The 12,937-nt window shown below is 34.0% G+C and overlaps 1 pseudogene; it reads right to left on the bottom strand.

Moving 5' to 3' along the window:
- The window catches only part of LOC109091200, a 31,753-nt pseudogene that overhangs the window by 11,941 nt on the left and 6,875 nt on the right, over window positions 1-12,937 (bottom strand).

Here is a 12,937-nt window from a genome sequence, read left to right as displayed (position 1 = left end):
CTTCAGTCTTCAAGAAACATTTCTTATTATTATCAATGCTGAAAACAGTTGTACTGCTTAATATTTTTGTGGAAAATACTTTTTAAAGATTTTTTTTTTTTTTTTTGATGAATAGAGAGCAGCATTTATTTAAAACAGACTAATGATGAAACGTCTCAATTTTATTCAAGATTACTCCAAAAGAACTGCAATACACATTATGGGAAGCATTAACAAGTCTGTTAATGTATTTCATGACTGTATTTCATGCTAAGTTCCTATCTTTAAATTGTGCGTGTCCTCAAATTTTGCACTACATTAAACATGTGCATTATCCTCCTTAACACTTCATCAAGATGTCATCATGTAAAGTGATTATGATGGTGTGTTTGTGCATCGTTAATAAGGCACAGCTTTAACTAAGGCCAAATGCTTACTGATGAAGGTACACATTGCTCAGCTCTATTGTCAGTGCTGATTATGCAAGTGAGTGCACTCTACAGTAAACACAGAAGGAAAAAGAGTGAAGGAATGAACAAGTAAAGATGTTTTGAAACTCTATCATAAAGGGAACGCTTGAGAACAAAGAAGTGAGAAGAAGCTTTGGGATTGAGCAGATGGTCGTTAAAACCTCCATTTCTCCCCCACAGCCTCCTTCTTTCTTACATGGTCTCTCTAAAAAGCTGTGAATGATTAAAAGAATAAAAAGGCAGCCGCAATGGAGCTCAAGAAAATCTGGTTCTAATAGAGGAGTTTCCTGCGATGGCAGGAAATAGCTGTCATTTCTGCAGGGTTCACTTTCTGCCTCCTCGTCGTAATTCATAAATGGTCAAATAAGGTGGCACGTGTCATATCCAAATAAATGCTCTTACCTCTTAGTTTATGGTATGCTCTCAACTCCATTTGGTCTTCAAGAGGAGCAACAACTAATCCATTATGTAAATGCAAGTGAAAAATTTTAAATTTGTCATGCATTTGGCATGCATTAGATAGACATATTTACTCACCGGCACAATTGTTGTATTTAAAAGCAAATCTCTGTTTCCTCTGCTCGCACATGTACAGATATTTAAATCCAAAGTGCTTTTAGATTAAGCAAAGATGGATTAAGCTGTCACTGTGGCAGTACCTTTTCAAAAGGTACATTTTTGAACCTTAGGCACTAATATTTACACTTTAGGTACTTATATGTATATTAAGGTAACCAATATGGACTGTTTGGGTACAAAGGTGTGCCTTTTGAAAAGGTACCACCCCAGTGACAGCTTCTGTACCTTTTTTTCTGAGAGTGTACAACATCACCATCACAGTCTAAACAAAGGTTTTAAAAAAGGAAATGTTAACTAATCGACTCAATAATTTGTTTTCCATGTGAATGCATTCAAACAGTATCAGTATCACAAAATAAAGCTCAAAATCAACAAGTCCATTGTGTGGAAATGTTTCCACACATCCTGTACTTGGAAAAAACTAGTGAACACTGTGCCAGTTATATGAAAAAGGTATGCAAACAAAACAAAAGGGATGGAAAAAGTGAAAGGGGAGATGAAGGAAAAGAAAGGCTGAAAAAACCTTTCTACACAGTAGTCCTGAAAAGTTTCTGAACATTTAAGCCTCACTTAAAAACTAAGAAAGATATGCACACTTTAAGCAAAATATTGGCTACCGTTCAAAAGTCCGGAATCTGATTTTTGAAGGAAATTAATACTTTAATTCAGTAAGGGTGCATTGAATTGATTAAATGTGACAGTAAAGACATTCCTATTCTGATTTCAATTTCAAATAATTGCTGTTCTTTTGAACTTTCTATTCATCAAAGAATGATTCTGAAACAAAATGTATCATGGTTTCCACAAAGACATTAGGCTGCACAACTGTTTTCAATATTGATAATAATAAGAAATGTTTTTTTGAGCAGCAAATCAGCATATTAGAATGATTTCTGAAAGATCATGTGACACTGAAGACTGGAGTAATGATGCTGAAAATTCAGCTTTGCATTACAGGATTACATTACATTTTAAAAAAAATATTAACATAGAAAAGAGATATTTAAAAATGTAATAATTTTTCACTGTATTTTTAATCAAATAATTGCACACTTGGTAAGCATAAGAGGCTTCTTTCAAAAACATAGAAAAATAGTTTGAACAGTGTATTACAAAAAGATGTTTGTTAAGATTTAAATGATAAAAAATGGGTATTCTGTTCAAAATGAATACAAAAAAAATATTGTCACTTCATTGAAGTTAGTGGAACATGTTGACAGTTATTGTGATGAACCACACCTGTGGTTCCGCTGCGAGGACACTCGTGTGAACCTGAGAATTATTCAAAGACATTAAGCAGAAATGATGAAGTTAGAAAAAAAGTTATTTTTGTCAAGTTCGATCTGTGTGGCTTTGGTTTCTAAATACCTTTCAGGGCCACTGAATGTTCTTGTAATCCAAACAGTGTGTGTGTGTTGAGTATTTTGAGAAAGGAGCAGTCTGGACACTCCATAAAATGGTCACATCGCACCAGCAACCTGAGCTTGTGTGTTTCAAAGCCCAGCTCAACGCCTGTCCCCTTGGGTGAGAATTACCCTCAACTCTGACCCTGCACATGTTGGCAGAAACAACACTCCCCCCACATGTGGGCGGCCGTGTCTGTGGTTTGCATTATGTCATCTATGAAGTCTGTCTGCACAAATCTTCGGCCATTCAGTTGTTTTTAGTCTCTAGCGGTCGTTATAAACCAATAAGCACACCAGCTCAAACTTAAACTCTCCAGATTTTGCATGCAATTCTTTTGAGGTTTGCTGCTTTCTGCACGTGTCTGTCTGAATGATCAGTTGTCTAAATCTAAACACATTCCCTTTGAAAGTGGAAGTCCCCTAAACTGAGCAAACACACCAACTAGGGTCTGCGGGGGTGAGTGTACAGTTACTATGTGGTTTAAGCCCCTGAGGAGGAAAATAAGTTCACTAAAGCCTGTAGTGGTCCAGATCCAGACGGAAGACAGATGCTGTAGCCTTTCACCCCAGCCATCACTCCCTACCCATCACCCCCGGCCCTCATAACACAACTCAACCACAGTGAAAATGACCTTTATTCAATGTACAAGAGTGATTATAGGGAACAAAATCATTTGACTGGTACATTTACTCTAAATTACATATTAGTCTTCCATAAGTGTCTAAAACCAGTTTTTTGAACAAATGAAGACCATACTGTAAGCACAGTGATACTGTATATAAAAAAAAAAAAAAAAAAAAAATATATATATATATATATATATATATATATATATATATATATATATATATATATATATATATATATATATATATATATATATATATATATTCTTCATGAAGCTGTAAATAAGACAAAGATTACTGGAGTATTTTTTACAAGAACGTCTTTCTAATTCAAAATTTTATGGTTAATTCATTGTAATTCTTTGTAATTAATTAATAGTTTTTACACCAATTTTTAAACCATTTTTTCAGTGTACACATGAAAACAAATTGTTATAACTCTATTGGTAATTACACATTAAAGTTTTTTATAGTTTTTATTTATTATTTATTATATAAAGTTATTTTATATATTTTTATTATCATTAGACAAATAATATTAACACTGTATTTTAATATAATATTTTAGTATTTTATTAGCTATATAATAGAATAATAAAAAAGTTTTTATAGTTTTTATTTATTATTTATTATATAAAGTTATTTTATATATTTTCAACATCACTAAACAAATAATAATAACAATAAAATCTAATATAATCAAAAAACTAAAAAATAAACTATATAATTATACATATACAAAAAAAAATAATATAAAAAAAAAAAAAAAATATTATGATTACTAATATTAATTAATAAAAATATTAATAATACAAATATAAATAAATTGAATGTCATTTTATAATTTTGCTACTTGACGCCATGCATTACAATGATTTTACTAGAGTTAATAGGTTTTAGCCAATGTCTTTTGCATTGTCTTTAATCATGGTAAAATTCCTGAAATGGAGTCACGGATTGCTATTTTAATAGATTTTGTTGTAAAAGAGCCAATAGAGACTTATAGTCAATATATATATATACATTCAACTATTATGATATATTGTATTTAGCAGCTAAGAGCTCCTCATGTTAAATCAAAATAAAACACACACACACTCTTTTTCTCTGCTCTTTATATATAAAAAATAGAAAAAAAAAACCTACAAAACAATCATATAAGATGATAATAAAAGAATAGTTTTGTCACTTACTGTAAATGTCGGGGCAGCACAAGGATGTGACGGGACAAAGTATTGGGTGGCCAGGTTTATATATGCGTTGCAGTAGGACCTGATTTTCTAGTGACCCTGGACAAGCTTATAGAGCTCCAAACACATCAGTACGGCGATCGCAGCTGTTGTTGTGGCGATTGCTGGAATAATGCGGACAGCAATTAACTTGCTCTGCAGATGAAAGAAAAGGATATTACTAACTTAATTATGCACTTATGTACACACTGTGCACTGTTTGTGAATTACAAATACATGTTTACTGGAACAATCAAGTCATGCAAAATATTTATGGTAAGTAGTACATGCAAAAAATAGCATCTGGAATGGAACTCTATGGTCTAGTACTGTATAATCAAAAAGTCTTTCCTCAGGGTGTACTGTATATGTACAGGAACTGAGGACACAAACCCCCGGAGGGGAATGTTGATCACTTTAGAGCTGTGCTTCACAAACAAAAGCACAGCAGAGTTGTCTGACAAAGACAAAAGTCATTTACTTTGTGGCGGTCGGCTGTTGGTCTATCGTAGTTCTCTGCCCTCAGGTTGGATGGTGCAACTATGTAGTCCATGTGGAAATTACTGTCATTATCCTGGAACACAAAAATTAAAAAGAAGATTTGGTAATGTACAAACAACTGCATTATTATCAGCACTTACACATAAGAGAGGTTTGCACAGAATGTTCTTCCATTCAGTCTTGGTTGTCTCGACACATGTATCAGACTCACATCATTGGCCAATGTGTTGTTTTTTTATGCATTAACTTTAAAACATAGTGTTGGTTATCCCTAAAACATTTTCAAATAGGGGAAAATAAAAAATAAACTCTAAAAGATACTCTTCAAGATTTATTTTCCAAAAACAAGTCTTAATATCATGAAATTTTGCTTCAAGCTAATTTACTTAATACTTATTTTTCTTAATATTTTTATTAATTTACTTTATTATTTTATATTATATATTAATTTAATATTTAAAAGTGTTTTAAGGATATTTAGATATTTTTGTTAAAAACTAAAATATCAATTAAAAAAAATATTTAATAATATATTTCTCTGCATCAGTAGAATAGTCTGAAACCAGTTGCATCATTTATTGTTGTCCTTTACTTCTTTTCAACTATGGAAAACACCTTTTGATTTGTCCACTAGCAAATATTCCCCTACCAACCATCTGTTCATTCATTACCACAGGGCAAAAGAGATGGAAAAAAGACCTGTTGTGTTCAAAGTGTGATGCTGATTGCTATCTTTAGTCTTGTATAAAAAACAAGAAGAATTTAAAAACAGGAACAAAATGTAGCCACAGATATGTTTGCACACTTTGGTACAACAGGTACTAGACAAAGATGTCATACCGTGTCATATTTCAACTTTGATAGCTTCCTATTTTATTCATATGTAATGTTCCAGTGACACTGCACATGATGTCACATAAAACAGACTGCAACTGCTCCAGATTTAACTAGTTTCAAATCATATACTTATAAACTTGATATTTTCAAAGATATGGCCATTAAAAACCAGATAGACCATTAAGCATAATCGTAGCTCAAGAACTTTGGTTTGATATTAGATATTTCAGGATACCCATGCTAGGAGGTTTTGTTTTGGCACTCTTCCTACGCCCCAGGCACCACAGCATTACAAAGACTGTCAAGTATTGGGTGTGTTGGGGGCAACTCTGGGGGTGTTTGAGCACAGTATATAATTTGGCAACCTGATGCCACCAGAATCCCCCAAACGCACATTCCACTGGAAAAAACAAAACAATACAAAACATCTGATCTGGCAAAGAATGTGTCATCGCTTAAAGTGCACACACACACACACTCACACACATAATACAAACAGTGGAGCCCAAAAGTCAGAGTGCACTAGAGAAATGTTTCATTTTTCTAATTTAATAGAAATCTTGCATTACAAATTATATTATCAGGTAAAAAAAAAAAAAAACATGAATTTATAACGTCATTTGAGATACTCCAACAAGCATCTTATGCCAGGGTTATTACAAACTTTAATAGCATATCCATGATACTAAAATACCACTCTTTTGAGTTTCAATGCAAGCAAAAAAAGAGTCACATGTTCAATGTCACTCATTTACTTACATTTGTGACCTAGAAATAGAGCAGAATCTGAAATCGGATTTCTTCTTCATTATAACTATTCTTGGTTTTAAAATGTTCAGAATCTTAAATCTTTGTTCATTTTCAGGTTTGAGTAAAAGAAAATCCCAGATTTTCTATGTGGTTTCAGACTGGAGGACCCTGCAGTACATTTATACACAGAAACCTTTGCCTAACTGTTGCTATATGAACATTCCCAAAAAGATACCAGAATGCTTTCATCTTCAGAGAAAACAAGACTAAAGATGGAAGCAACAAGAGAACGAGAAATGGAGAAACGATAGTCCAGGTCAGGTTGAAGGTTGAAAATCAAAGACAGATACATGCAGAGAAACATACAGACTGAGACTAATCCTCTTCGTAACAGAAAACACAACTGAGATGATGTTCTGAGACTGATGCCCATTCAGTCTCCATGTATGTGTGTGGAAGCCTATTTGTCATGCAGTCACGACAAACAACAAAGCAAACACTGACTAAACCAGAGTGCATCCAAAGTTTTTCATAAGACCCGTCATGAGGTTCTGTGAAGAAGACCTGTCTCAACAGAAAGGAAGACTGTTTTCTCTGGTCTGTAATGGATGGAGCTGGTTAAGGGTTGATAAAAACTGCAGTCGGGGTTGGATGTTTTAGGGCCAATTTTGTGGTTGAATGAGACCTCCTACCTGAAAGTGGACACCAATGTGTCTGACAGTCTCACTGCACATACCAAATGTGTGCATTTACTGGGGATGCCAAAGTTAACACTAACTTTTCAGAGTTAGATTTTATGTTTAAAACTGCTTAAGGAATAGTTCACACAAAAAATTAAATTTGTTCTCATCTCATTCTCATGTCATTCCAAACTCATTTTGTTTTCTTTAGTAAGTGTAAAGTCAAACAAAGATGTTTTGCAGAATATCTAAGCTGCTTTTTGTTCTATACAATGCATTTTAATGGGTGGTGAAATAACAAAAACAACATATATGTTCTTCTGCAGTGAATGCGTGAGTTTGAACAGCTGATAAAAACATCACAATAATCCACACCACTACAGTCCATCAATTAACAAATTGTGAAGCCAAAATCTGCATGTACTGTATGTAAAAAAAAAAAAAAAAAAAAAAAAAACCTGCATACATACTTTTCAACCTCTATTCATTATATTGCTTTCTCCAGTCATCTCGTCTGTGTCAGGAGAGAAATATGTACAGATTTTTATGTCACAAGAAGTTAATTGATGTTTTATAGTGTGGATTATTGTGATATTTTTTTTTATCAGCTGTTTGGACTCTCATTCTGACGGCACCCATTCACTGCAAAGGATCCATTGGTGAGCAAGTGATTTAATGTTAAATTTCTCCAAATCTGATACGATGAAGGAACAAACTCATCTACATCATGGATGGCCTGAGGGTAAATACATTTTGGGTCATTTTTGGGTCAACTATTCCTTTAATACAAATGATACAAAGAATAAGATATACTGTAGATTCATCGAGGCATCAATATGTATTGTGAAAATGCTATTCAAATAAAACTTGACTTGAAAAACACCCTACCTTCTCAAACTCCTGTGGGTGCATCCGTAAGAGAGGTGCAGTGATAGATATTTATATTAGCAGAGATATTATTGTTTAACATTCTTTACAGACTTAATTTTATTGCATATATTCATATTAAGCCCATAATTCCACCTTCTTCTTTTCTCTCTTCATCTTCCTCCATCTCCTGGTCAGTCACAGCTATCTTTATGCTAGAATTAGGGGTGAACTCTGGCACTTTTACTCCCTGCAGAAAGCTCTGAATATCAGAACGGTTTCTTGAGCCTGTAATCCCATAAATCCGCCCGTATAATTTGGCAGCTGCCATAATGAAGTCCATATGGGTGGTCTATAAAACAAAAGAAAACAGTAACAATCTTAATTCAAAATAGTTTATTGCAGCTGGCAGATCTAAGGCGAAACTGCGCATTTGTGTTTGATTTTGAGCTGAAGGGTGGAAAAACTTGCCATGGCTCACATACACATATGCAGAGAAAACAGAAGTGCAGTGGTTAACAGGAAATGACGAGGGGAAAGTGTGTAGCGCGTTCAAAAAACAGCACTTCCCAAACTGGGTTTACCTTTGAAACCACAGAATTCAAACAACTGTTATGAGTTAAAAGAAATTCCTTTAGGGGAACACAAATCTAGAATCAAGACAATGGAAACAATGGGCCATAAAATAGAATAATGGTTATAGAATGGAATCATTTGCATATCTAGAGATGCCTAATAAAATATTTTGGAGTTTTTATTTTTTTCAGTTTATACTTGTATCTGAAAGGGTTTCTGTGAAAAGCATGACTTGTTTGCTAATGTGGCTCTGTGTGAGAGAAGTCGGGGGTTTAAGACCTTGCTTTGTTAATCACAGGTGATCACTGATATCAGATACTATCTTACTCACAACAGAAGAGAAACTGTGAGTCATCTAAACTTAGACAATGCTGTCTGCAGGGGATGATGGGAGATCCTAAGGGCTGTGTGTGGGGATTTACTCAATAAAACTTACATTGTTGGAGTCAAAGGTCAAAGGATGTGGACATCTCATTGCGCCCATCCAGAACGGAAGTCCAGAGCTTGTTACCTAATGAGGACCAAAGTGGGAAGAAAAGAAGAAAAAAAAAGTGTATAATTTTATTAATTTTTTTTACATTTTTAAAAAAATGTTTAGATAAATGATTCATAATATACAGTATGTCTATGTAGGATGAATTAATGTTATTACATTTACACTTTTAATATTTTTTTATAATTTTTATTTATTTTATTTATCATTAGATGTTTGTCCTTTTTTATTTAAAATGTTTTTATAAACATTGCTTTAAAATTCCTAAAGATGCTATATAGTTCTATTGTTGTTTTATTTATTACATGTGTATGTAGGCTCGATTAATTACATTTTAAATATTATTATATACACTTTTTATATTATTTTTGTTTTAGTTATAACATTTATACATTTTATACATTATCATATAATAAAATATGATTATTTTATTTACTGATTTAATTTTTTATCATTATTATTATGTGTTTGTGTTGTTTATTTTAATATAAAAAAATACTGTTAAAGATGCTATAGAGTCAGCTCCAGTAAGCAAGAGTGAATGCCGTCTCCATGTGTTGTGGGCCAAATGGAATCCCTGCAGACACTTGTCACATGCTGATGTGAAGTGGATGTTATTGGTCACAATAAAGCCTGTGTCTGCAAACCTTTTGCTCAGACAGACAGAATAATGAGTTTATCATATGTGTGTTCAATGCAGTAGGTGTTTTAACAAAAAACAGACAGTGCTGTTCAAAAGAGCGCAGACAAACCAAAAGACCAGTAACAATAACACAAAGCTTATTCCACTGGTTTAAAATAATTAATTGTGTATGTTGAGCTTTACAACTGTCTTTCTGCAGTCCAGGAAAGACTCCAACTGATAATGAGAAACTGTCAAGCTCAACCAAACCTCAGGAGAACTTCATGATTTATTCTTTTTCAGTATATTCATGCAAAATGAATCATGCACAAACCCTCAAACTTAACCGTGGTCTGCATTCCCATTTCACATCTGTGACTTCTGGTTTTGCAACTGTTATATCTGGACACGCGAGATAAAGGACGTTTTAGAGTTTCAAAACTCTTCTTGTCCATCACCCCTCCTCTGGAAGCATGTTTATCTCAGTGTGCAGGCACTTATGCTATGGATTAGACCTCTCTCCACATCCATATTGTTACATAACCACAGACTACCAGAAAAAATGAACAATTGTATTTTTACACTGTCAATAAGACTAAATTAGAATCTAATATTTAGAAAGAAAATGTTGCAATATGCTGCCATTCTCATGATGAAGACTTTTGTTATTATAATTTATAAACTTCAGAAAATTAATGGCCAGTTATTGAATAACAAGATGCCTGTTATTGTGACTTTATCAAGCCATTTAAACCTCTACTGACCTCTCACTACACATGGTTTAAGGCCCACCGTTATTATAGACAACAGTGCCACCTGCTGGTGCAAAATGACTTAGTCAACCCAAAAATAATGCATGATTTGACAAATTATTAAAAGACTAGTAGGTCTATAACTAATCATTTAGCAGGTCCTTTTATTATCCAAAGCATTTTATTGTACAGTTTTTGGGTGAATCTCATGAAACCTGTCAAAACATATATGGGTCTAATTTCATCCCAAGCTAAAAAAATAAATAAATAAGAATAATAATTTGCTTACAGACCATTAGGAATGACACTTTTTTTTAAAATAGTTAATCACATTTCACCCCCTTATTGTCATAAAAATCTAATTTATATATATATATATATATATATATATATATATATATATATATATATATATATATATATATATATATATATATATATATATATATATATATATATATATATATATATTTCTTTTTTCAGATTGTCTGGTAATTATAATTTTAGGCGAATAAAATTGCTCAATTATTATAAAAAATAATGTCACAATGGAAAAATCACACTAGTTCTTAAAATAGGTTTTATACATATTTTTTTTTTTTGATTTTGGGATATGATCTAGACATGCTTTCAGGAAATTTACCCTATTACAGTGATAATTCCAGGTTTGAACCAGAAACCTTCTGGCTACTAGCCATATGCTTTAGCCAAGTATAAATGTGTGTACACTGGTCTCTGTGTTACCTGGTCAGGGGGAAAGCAGTGCAGCAGTTGTCTAATGTAATTGTGGTAGAGTGTTTCCCACTGTCTGTGGGTCCGGCTGACACAGTCAGCCCAGTTCTGAGGCCATTCTTCACCCAGACTCCTATAGACGCCCTCCAGTATTTCCACAGCCTCCACATCCCCATGGGCAACTGTGCAATCAACAAATGTTGGGTCAATGCAGAGATAGAGAAAAGAGGTAGCGCTATCAGTATGAGTAGTTTTCATTATTTTAACTTTTTTTAACATCAGTTGTTTAGGCTAAGCTTCATATGGCACTAAAAACATGCCTATTATCATTAAACTAAACTAAAACAGTTAAAAACACTTCCAGTTTTTAACCAAGGAAAGCTGTTGAGTTGGGTGGGGTCCTTCCTTCCCTGAACTCACAGGCTGCAATTTGCTGACAGCCAAGAGGAAGTAGTTGAGATTGAGGCAGTTAAGCTGCTGCCTTCCCTTTGCGGTATCTGCCTACAGCACACAGCACCTCAACTTCCTGCACACTCGCCTCTCTATAAACATCCTTCATTTCAGATGGAAAAGAGATCTGACAACAGTTGACACTTGTGGCAGGAAGCCAGGGGGCAGCCTGGGGTTGCACTAGTAATGAATAGCTGAGCCTGGACATGAGCATGTATACTTGAAGGAGTATGATATTTAATGATATCTGCATCTGCTGATAACTGTAGAGCCTCTTCACCCTATATATCTTCCACACATTTGCTCTTCTAGACTATTAACTAGTTAAACTGAATTCATCTGTACCTGAGAAAGTTGTTCACATTCTCTGCTGTTTGTTTGAAAAGCCCTTCAAACTGGTCTCTGGCCCACTGAAAATGACAAACAATTGATTTGTGATTCGCATACAATCATAGCTTCCATGTATGGTAAAAATGCAACTGCTGCATTTAAATGATCACTTTGTGTATTTGCAAATATTTAATAAATGTATGTAAAAATAAAATTCTGTTTATTTATTATTATACTGCATTTAAAGTGGCAGATGTCAAAAATGCAGAGCGCACTTACAATGAAGAGAATGTTATAGTTCTTTGGTGTGTACGCTAATATACAGCAGCTATTGTTCCAGCTTTATAGTTATCATTCTTGGTGTGAATGAGCCTTTAATCGACATTTGGTGTAATACAGCACAGTTTAACTCCTAAAAAGCTCTCGTCAACATGAAAGTGTTTGTGATCACACATGAGAGAAATGGTAATAGATGTTTGAGCGGCTACTGAATTGCTGAACATGTAAATCTCGCAAGCAGATAAATATTCAATCAAATAAATTTCCCATCAGTACAAGTGCCTTCTGACCTGTAACGTATGCTCTATACGGTGAGGGAAGTTCTTAAGTGTGCAGATAGGAATGGCTTTCTGCCCTCCTGATGTGGAGGGTCAGTATGATTCAGTCAGATGTGGTACTACTACCAAAGTGTGGCATTTACTACCCAGAGTTCATCCCTCGTGCATATGCTTTTTGTTTTCACACACAGCATTGGTCGAGATAGACTCCTAATGTATAAGGAAAATAAAATGTTGATGTAAACTTGGTTGGTAAACACTGTTGGTACATCATAAAACTGAGCAGACTCATCACTCACGCGCATCCACATTATCCAGCGGAGCTGCCACACCATCAAGGTTATTGTAAAATGAACGTGTGTAAACCTCCTCTGTCTCTGCACACACACGGTTCTGGTGAGCGGTGATGTTCATGTAAGGGCTCATCTCTTTAACAGCCTCTAAGAAACACAGAAAGAATAAATATAAATGCATTACAGTGATTTTATCACAGTTAAGGG

Source organism: Cyprinus carpio, chromosome A6, assembly GCF_018340385.1.
Source record: "Cyprinus carpio isolate SPL01 chromosome A6, ASM1834038v1, whole genome shotgun sequence".
Classification (NCBI taxonomy): domain Eukaryota; kingdom Metazoa; phylum Chordata; class Actinopteri; order Cypriniformes; family Cyprinidae; genus Cyprinus; species Cyprinus carpio.
Note: the sequence above shows the minus strand (reverse complement) of the source record. Positions and strands in the feature narration are given on the sequence as shown.